The sequence below is a fragment of the Sciurus carolinensis genome, chromosome 7 (assembly GCF_902686445.1).
Source record: "Sciurus carolinensis chromosome 7, mSciCar1.2, whole genome shotgun sequence".
In the NCBI taxonomy this organism is placed as follows: Eukaryota; Metazoa; Chordata; class Mammalia; order Rodentia; family Sciuridae; genus Sciurus; species Sciurus carolinensis.
Window position 1 is genome coordinate 30,076,511 of NC_062219.1, and position 8,608 is coordinate 30,085,118.

Here is an 8,608-nt window from a genome sequence, read left to right on the forward strand (position 1 = left end):
AGTATCTTAGTATTTTATTTCATGCACAATCACTAGCAGCTGCTATCTATTTCTAAAATGAATTAATGAAAATTCAATTTTTTTCAATTCAATAGCTTTTGGCCAAACAGATATGAGGTTCATTCAAAGGGTCTGATCTACGATTGGGAGACATTGCTTTCCAGGCCACAGAGTTCCTTTGATAATCTTACTTCCAGATTAACTGGTTTGAGTGCAGAGACCTTAACATCTGGACAGATGCCTGTTACCCAGCAAGGCCTCATTTCAAAGGCCATGTCAAGGCCAAAGACACAAAGTGGTAAGCTCCCTGGGCAGATGTGATCATTGGATGTTTACTTAGACTCCCTCGAAGGAAGTGTCAGAGTTGTCTCCATGCCATTTTTCCATTCTGAAGTCAAATTGCCTCTCGGTGACTGCAAGAGTTATTGAGGTCATGCTCTGTTCTCGTGCCATGGTGTGTTCCCAACATTTAAATCATCAAGGATGTTCATCTGTGAGGCTCCTTGTGCTAAGAGGGAATGATTTATGAGTATCTACCAGAAAGAGAAGACACCTGATCAGGAGACTAACATTTCATTTACAAGCTCTTTCCCTGGTTCAGGACCCTGCTGAGGATGCAGAGAACTCAGGGGAAGCTAAGGAGTCCAGCCCGCAGTGCTGGGGCCTTCCCCTAGAGTGCTAATCAGCAGCAGCAAACTTTCCTCCTCTCACCAGGAGGGCTCACTGTTTAGGAGGTAATTCCTTCTATACACTTGGCCTCTTTCCAAAAGTTTAACTCTTACAGAGGTTCTGAGAGCTATGCATGTAACCAGCTGGGTGTTTTGCCTACTCTTTTGTGGAGAATTGCTCTCATCCTTTTGTGACCCCTCAGTTCATTCCCTCATACATGCTTCCTTCAAACTGCCAGAGATAGCACTCCGCATGGGGTCTGTCAGTCTGGACTCCACATGAATTCAGTCCCTCCAGAGGGACTCTCCAAATGACTAATGTCTTTGCACACAATTATGAAGAGTAACCCCAGATAAAAGATGGTGGGAGTCTTTTGGGTTGGACAACAAGTAAACCAGCCCTGAACAGGAAGGCTCTACAGAGCCCCGTCTTGTGAAAGTTTTCAATCTAGGATGCAGGATAGGATTTCCTCTCTGCTGCTTGCTTACTCTCCAAAATAACTTGTTTGATGGTGATGGAAAAGAAAAAGCTGAAGACAAACAGGAATTGGTTTTCTAGGTCAGGTAGTGTAAAACTTATTAACTCCTGAGAATCCAGCGCAGTCCCGTTTCAAGGCAGACCCCCACCACAAGCCATCCCCGCCTAGATGTCTCCTGATAAAACAAGAAGTGCCTGAGTCTTGGCAACAAAGCTGGAGCCTGGCCATAATGGTTCAGAACTTTTTTCTCTGAAATAGTCTAGTTCCTTCTAGCCTTGCAGGCAACGCTGGTTGGAAGTACTGTTCCCCTCCATTTGGATAGAATTGCTTCAGAACATGCAGAAGGGAAAGAATTGTTTTCTAAGCCATGACTCTTGACTCGAGTTCATCTAGGAAAAGAAAGGGTTAAGCGCACTGAGTAAAACATTGTCAATCACCAGTGACTGCCATCGAGATGAAAAACAGGCTGCACCTGTACACAGGCAATTTAAGAGCTTCTGGTCAGCTCTTTTTCTCTGGTGCTTTGTTCTGCCAGCTGCCTCTGTGCTTTGGATGCAGGTGGAAGCATGGACTTTGCTATCTATAAAAAAATTTAATGGTAAAGATCAACTTCCGCTTCACCTCCCCAGGGATCAAAGTTTTTTACTTTTTTTTTTTTTTCCTTTTCCTGAAAGACTGGTAGAGCAAAGCTCAGAAAATGGGTAGTTGTTGAGGCTCCCATTGACCCCCAGACAAGTAGCAGGGATCTCTGATGGTTTCTGATTTTCCCTTCCCAGGAAATAAAAGAAGCATGGAAATGTTCCATTTACTTTGGGAGGAGGGCTGGAGAAGGATGACTGAGAAGCCTCGACCTCCATCCTAAGCCTGCTGTGTTCGGGGCATGTGGTGACCACACGGAAGGGACAGGCTCGGTGGCCATGAGTGAGAAGCACAGGCTCATTGTAGCACCCTTCCACCAGTGCTGGTAGGGTGTCACAAATTTTGCATCTGGCCAGATAAACTTCCATTACACAATCAATGATCTGTAAAGTGTGTGGGTGGAAAAGAAGCTGAAAAATTCAGTGCTCTAAATTAAGAAGAAATATGTCTCACAGATGACAATATCAACATTCTTGTACTGATTCAACAAACATGTATAATCTACAGTGTGCCAGGAACTAAGTTGCTTGTTAGACCTATACAGTGATGGTTACAGGTCAAACTGTGTCTCTGTCCCTTTAAAGAAAAGGAAAGTTGGACACAAAGAGACTCCAGGGACTTGTGCACAGAGGAGAGGCCACAAGAGGACGCAGTCAGAAGGCAACCATCTGCAAGCCAACATGAGAGACAGCAGCATAAACCAAACTACAGACAGCTTGGTCTTGGACTTTGAGCTCTCAGGACTGCAAGAAATAAATATCTGCTGTTAGGTCACTTGAACTGTGGTCTTCTGTATGGCAGCCCTAGAGACTAACACAGAGGGAACAGGACAAGGCCCTTGTCATGGCTGAACATACAATCTTTTGAAGAACGCAAATCTCATGCCCACTTAGGCAAAGGAGAAAGGGAGGTGACTGTTGACACTTTTAAACATTGCCTAGACAGCCAGAGTCAATAAAAGAGGCAGGACCAGGAATTCCAGCTTATCTTGTGATGTATTTCATTACAGCACATGTGGTCGTTACCCAATATATTTAAAGCAAGGGTTAAACAGTATTATCACTCAGCTTCAACAAGAGAAAACAAGAAATCCTGCACTAATCAACTGATGGAGGAGGGAGGAAATCTGGCAGATCTGACCGAAAAGGTTAAATGGAAAAGAACCGGGTGGCTAAATGCACATCACATGCAAACACATCACCAGTGTGTGGGCTTCAGCATTACCAGTAGCAGCAAAGGAAATCTGTATATTTTTATAATCACTACACAGGCGCTTATTTTAGATTGTTTTCTTGAAAGTTGTTAGCTGTTTCTTTTTAACCTTTCTCCCCCGTAGACTTACGGCCTCAAAGGAAGCATAATGCAAGATGAAAATACAGAAGTTGCTAGTTGGTGTTCAACAGGTTAAAACAGAGCTGAAAATAGCTTCTAGGCATGTCATATGGTTGGCTGACTATTTAATCCTCTGATCTGGAGGAGAAATTGAAGTGCTTTAGTCTGAATATCTACCAACTGTCCGTGAGGCTTTACTGTCCTTATGATTTTTCGGTATGGTCATTGGGGGAACTGAGCTTCGCATTCCCAAAGAAAAGTACAAATTTCTTGTATGCCAACCAGATGAAACTGTGACATGGGTGTGTGATTTCTGTTGTGTGAATGGTATTGCTCACTGTATGATTCAGATATTGTGATTCTGCCCAGACAGGCAAGGACCCCTGTGTGTGGAGAAATGGAGATGGACAAGGTCTCAAATAAAGGGAGAGGACTCACTTATTTGGAAGCCCATATGACTCTGAGGGTAGGGTGCAGACAACAGGATGGAACCTGGGATGAGCACTGAGCAGAGAAGTCCGATGCAAGCAGCAGGGTTAAAATCTCATTCCTGGTCTTTTGTAGGGTTGCCAAATAAAATATGAGACTCAAGTCAAATCAGAATTTCAGATAAACAACAAATTGTCTTCGGTACAAGTATGTCCTATGCAACATTTGGAACATGCAATATTTGGTACAAATTATACTAAAGAATTCTGTTATGTACATGAAATTCAAATTTAACTGGGTACCCTATAGTTTTATTTGCAAAATCTAGAAATGCTGTCTGAAGGGCAAATACCATTTTCAGCGTGGAAGGGAAGAACAATCTGTTTCCTATTTGTGGAGATGGGTCTAGAGCTGGATCATGTTGTCTGAGAAGCTATCTCCTTCTTTCAAGGTGAGAACTGAGCAATCCTTCTGCATGGTATTGGGTCCCAAAACCAGCAGTTTGCAAAAAGATCAGAGAACTGTAAAGCATAAACCTGAGGGCTTCCAATCTTATATATCCTTGGCTTACTAATGTTTTCTACTCCTTCGGCACTCAGTCTTCCTGGAATTTCTAGACCACCTCACCTAGGTGAAGGTAACAAACTAAGGAAAGAATTTCTGGCCACACTTTGACGGGAGCATTAAAAATAAATCGCAGTCCCCACGAGGGACCAATGTTGAAAACAAGGAAACAAGATTGGAGCCATTTGTTTACCTCTTTCGACCTGAAAGGTTCTAGACTTGTTTTACGGAGCGAGCAAATACCTTCCCCAAATGCAAAAGCTCCCTGGTTCTGCTGGAATCCGAACCTGTATCTTCAGCCAAGGAATTCCTTAATTTATCAACCAGTATTTATAGAGGACCCTTCATGGGTCAAACACCATGGGAATACAAAAACCCACAGGTGTCACCTTCATCCGGTAGCTTATGGTCTCCTGGGGGATCCTGATGTCACTCCTCCTAAACTCAGCCCTGGGCCTGGACCTCGCACTCATTGGCATTGCCTCACGGAGGTTCCTCACAAGGCATCATGGTTCTCGCTGCTTGTGCTATCACCTGGAATAACCTCTTTAGTTCATCTGCGTGTTTATCATGTATCTCTGAATTAGGATGAAAGCACCAGGAAAGAAACCACTTCATCCTTTATTCACCATTGTGTCTCCAAAGCCCAGAACAGTACCTGGTGTGGTGCGCCCTTAACATTTATTTAAAGAATATATAAGGAGGATATGACCATGTGACCTGACCTGTCCTTGCAATCTGTGACTTATGTAGAAAGATCTTACATGCTGGAAATTGCCAGTTAGGGAAGATATTAGGTATATCTTCCACAGATAACAAGCACGGATAACATGTTCTGTTTTCTCATGGAGATATCCGGTACCCTATCTGTTTTCCTTACTGTGGGCAGGGGCTTGATAAGTCATCCACATTGGGAACCTGGAAATTCACTTTGCTCCTCCTCTCTTTCCCTTCCTTTCATGGAAACCATAACTCAGTACTGGTAGATGTAGTGAAATGGCCCCTCACCTCTCTCTCCTCCTCCAAGTGTATTATTCAGGATCCTCAAGGGAAGTAGAGCCCAGTGGAAGAGAGATGGAGATGGAAATGGGGCCAGAAATAGACTTGTTTTAAGGAACTGGCTCACACAATTGTGGAAGCTACCCATTTGCAGGATAGGCTGGACAGGCTGTCAACAGGAGTTGACATAGTTCTAAGCCTGGTCTGGCAGGGTTCCTTCCTCTTGGGGGTGGCCAAAGTAGGGAAGGAGGTCTTTCGTCTTTTCTCTAATGGCTTCAACTAATTGAATCAGTGTACTCACACCAGGGAAAGTCATATGCTTTACTCAAAGATTTCAGTGTCAGCCACATCTAAAAAAATACTTTGCACCAACATCTTGATGGGTTGCTGACCAACCAGCCTAGCCAAGTTAACACAGATGGCTCTCTCCCTCTGTCCCAAACTCCTCCACTGTGGTTTCAGCACTACAGAGGATAGACAGCAAGAAACTGCGTCAAAATTTTTTAAAAATACATAATTAAGGAACTGGGAATGTGACTCAGTGGTAGAGCACTTGCCTAGCATGTGTGAGGCACTGGGTTCGATTCTCAGCACCACATAAAAAATGAATAAAAGTATTGTGTCCAACTACAACTAAAAAAAAAAATTTCAAAAAAGCCCACATAATTAAAAAAAAAAAAGACTCCTGGCCACTAGGTTGCCTAACAGGGCCAGCACTAGAGAGACACAAGTAAGGCACCTCAGGCAAAAAATTCAGGTGACCACATCAGTAGACAAGAGGAATATGGTTAGTGCTCCTGCATCCAGTCACTGCTGCAATGGGGGGTGCCCGTCAGGAGTCTAGCCATGTACGTTTCACTTTTGCAGATGGAGTAGCCATCACATAGCTCTAGAGTCACTACCTGAAGGAACAGAAGCTCCTGGCACAACTAGGGTGGGCTCTTCCAAAAATGGCAGCACTAAAGGTTGCCCTTCATTCCTAGAAGTCAGCCTACAGTTCGCTTCTCTTGCTCTTCCAAAGACTTGAAAATGACCCTATTCCTATACCCTATTCCTATATTATACCACTTTCTGGTTCACATACCCAGAGATGTCTGTTTCCTGCAATTGAACCCGCCAACTTCCATCATCTCTCTCATATTCATCCCCTCCTTTCAGCTCCACCATTCTTCCCTTATTCCTTTATAGCTCCCCTTCCTTCTCTATCCTGGTTTCCAGACCAACAGTCAACTCACATTCTACATTCAATTCTTTCTCTACATTCTTTACTCCCCACCCAGATGGACTTGTCCTCTTCCTTAGAGGGCTCCCACTTGACCATGTAGAGCCAACTAGTGCCCATAGATGCAGTTAACATTTGCATGTCCTGTGGAAAATACAATGTCAAAAATTCAACATGGAAAGTCTATAAAATCTCTTTAAGTACTCAGAAGTTTTACATTCCTTTCCACCTCTGTCTCTACTGACTTCTTCACTTCTTGATTTCCCACATTCCACATATTATTGCAGAACTTTTTGTGTGTGGAAGACCTTTCTGAACAGTAGCATGCAAAGCAAACTCTTTGATTAGAAAGTCCTGCATCCTCTGCCACACTGTTCAGTAGTCCCCAGGTTCATTCTTTCTTGTCTACTTGCTATTCTCCTTCTCTCTCAGATAGAAAAGGAAATTCATCAATTTTCTAATGTACTTCATTTCTTCCACTTTCTCCATGTAGACTTTTTTCTGTCTTTCTATACTCAATTGATTTATCAAAGTTTTCTTCCTATAAAATAACATTACCACCCAAAGAAGACTTCTGCTAGAACTCAGTTTGGGAATATGAACTGGCAAGACCTGGATTACTCTAAGTTATGGAATCAAGGTAGTACTGAGAGTTCATGAAAACGATCTGAAAGATGAAAAAACATGGGCAAGGAGAGGAAAAAGGAAAATTCTAGAAACCATAGAAGTCAGGATACTATATGATGTAGTCTGGCCAATGAGAATTACTAGAAAGGAGAGGAATGGACTTACAAGAATAAAAATATCTGATGTTCAATTAAAAGATGGTACAGGAGAACCAGGTAGTGTTTTGAAGCTAGGACTCTGGGACTTTATTAAACTCTAGCTTTATCAAGAAAATACAACTCCTCAGCTGGCTTGTTAAACTACATTGACATGTTCAAGGGGATTTTGTTTATCTTTCTTGAAAATATATGATGTTGTAGCTCAGTGGGAATTTTAGCAAGGTGATGGATTTTGCTTCAGCATGTCTCTCTTGATTTGTACAAACGGAACTGTCAGTTGGGACCTTTTTTTGTTTTCCCTGATTTTTATCTTCTTACTATTTTGCCTCTTTTTAACAGGAGCCCGAGAACAAGGTTTAAATGAGGAAACTGGGACTTTAAACTTAAGTGTGTGTGTGTGTGTGTGTGTGTGTGTGTGTGTGTGTACAAATCTTCATGATGTTTGCCGAGTTTGGGCACCAAAACTTGGAAAATGTGACAATAAAGAACAAAAATATTGACAAAAAAAACATAGCTTTACCACTAACTAACTGCATGATTGGCAAGTGCTTAGTCTCTTTAAGTTTCAGTTTCTTTTTTTGTAAAAAGGGATGATAATTGTTAAAGGAAAAAGTTTATCTCCAATGACTATTGCATGATTAAATATAGCATACTATTATGGTTTAGATCCAGGAATGTCCCCTGAAAAGCTTATGTATTAGACAATGCAGCAATGTTCAAAGGTAAAATGATTACATCATGAGGCTGTAATCTCATCAGTGGATTAATAATAGTTCATAATTTGAATGACTACTGGGTGGCAACTGTAGGCAGGTGGGTGTAGCTGGGGGAAGTAGGTTGCTGGGGATGCATGAACTTGGGGAATAATCTTGTCTCTGGCTCCTCTTTCTTTCTCTGCTTCCCAGCTGCTATGAGGCAAGTGGTTTTCTTCCGCCTTGTTGTTACGCCATGTTGTTCTATCTTTCTTCAGGCCCAGAGCAATGGTGTGGGCCAACTATGGACTGAGGCCTCTAAAACTGTGAGGCCAAAATAAACCTTTCCTCCTCTACATTGTTCTTCTTAGGTATTTTGGTCCCAGCAACAAAAAATCTGACTAACACACATATGAAAAGTGTCTGGTAAAATAACTTATGGGTTCTCTGGCAGGTTGGTTGTGATGATGATGATGCAAATAACGACCTCAAGTTGCTGTTACCACTGCCGGGCCAACCCCCATTACCTCCCCAAACTTCAGTAGAAGTTCTATAGGCTTGTTTCAGATTATTTGTTCTGGTTGATGCAATGATGAAAACAAGTGCAAGTGAATTCATAAACCAACCTAATGCAGCATAACCAATTGCTCCTGGACACTAGTTACCCAGCTCCTTGGGGAGGAGAAGAAATCTAGGGGTGAGACTTTTGAGTTTAGGAATGGAGGACTGAGCTAATTGCACCTGGATCTGAAAGAGCAGAGAGAATCCAACTTTGAGCAGTCACTGTGGAGATGGCTGC